Source organism: Cornus florida, unplaced genomic scaffold (assembly GCF_030987335.1).
Source record: "Cornus florida cultivar Cherokee Brave unplaced genomic scaffold, ASM3098733v1 CherokeeBrave_3.0.0_Hap2_Chr11, whole genome shotgun sequence".
In the NCBI taxonomy this organism is placed as follows: domain Eukaryota; kingdom Viridiplantae; phylum Streptophyta; class Magnoliopsida; order Cornales; family Cornaceae; genus Cornus; species Cornus florida.
The window spans coordinates 34,298,878-34,299,866 of record NW_026775581.1 but is presented as its reverse complement, the minus strand read 5'-3'; the positions used below and the strand labels follow the sequence as shown (position 1 = coordinate 34,299,866).

At 36.4% G+C, this 989-nt stretch overlaps 1 non-coding gene across 1 annotated transcript; it reads left to right on the top strand.

Moving 5' to 3' along the window:
• Positions 1-682: 682 nt before the first annotated feature.
• LOC132287576 (small nucleolar RNA Z103) lies at positions 683-781 on the top strand. Its single transcript, XR_009473075.1, has one exon. It is a non-coding gene; the product is annotated as a small nucleolar RNA Z103 (small nucleolar RNA).
• Positions 782-989: the final 208 nt, after the last annotated feature.

Below are 989 nucleotides of genomic sequence, written 5' to 3'. Positions count from 1 at the left end.
CAAATGAAGTTCGCATTCGGTAGTGAAAGATTAGGATTCTTAACATGTAGATCGGAAACTTAGATCAGCGAGGGGGTTTGGATTTGCCACAGCTCGGTGTCAGGCAAAAGAAGCAAGAGATATAGATCCATAAACAACTCATCATGGAAAAGAATTTCAAGAGATGCGCTGTTCTGTCTGGCCTACGATTCCTCTGAAAACTATATGCAAAGAAGAAACACATATGCAAGAAATCTCCCCTTCTGGGGGTACGCTTTTCTCATACCCCTAAGGAAAAGAGAATATTCATCTTCCTTACCATGCAATCAAAACATAGTCCAATCCATTTGTAAATCTGAAAATCTCACCAAACCCAGATGAAGGTGGATCAGAACTAGGCTTCTTTCCTTGAGAAACCTCCATTTTTCTTCTCTCTCAAATCACTTTACTTGTTCTTCTGTGCCATTGATAATCGGTAGTGGAAATAAACGCTGCTAGACCACCATCGTCGATGCAATCCTCCCTCGCCTTCAAGGTCGACTTCATGGCCAAGCCGTCGCTGAAGGAGCCAGTTATCGACAAGCCCAAGAAGATGGGTTTGCAAAGTTGGAGAAATTCATATATGTATATATATATATAAAACTTCAATTCTTCTTCATGTTGTTTTGTTGTCTGAGAATCAAATTATATGATATGATAGAGATAGGAAGTGATGATTATTTCCCCAGTTGATTGAAGCTGAAATTGCTGAGCGCTTTTTGTAGTTCTCTTTTTGAGAATCTAAGTGAGGATTCTGATCCATCTCTATACATATATTATAAATTACTTTCCCTAAAAAAAAAAAAAAAAAAAAAAAAAAAAAAAGTTGAGATAGAAAAATGGAGGAATACAATCTTGATATTAATTGAAGGACAAAAGCGCCACTTCAGAAAAATAGAGAATACAATCTTGATATTGATTGAAGGGCAAATTGGTAATTGAATATATTAAAGGACAATAATGTCAATTCA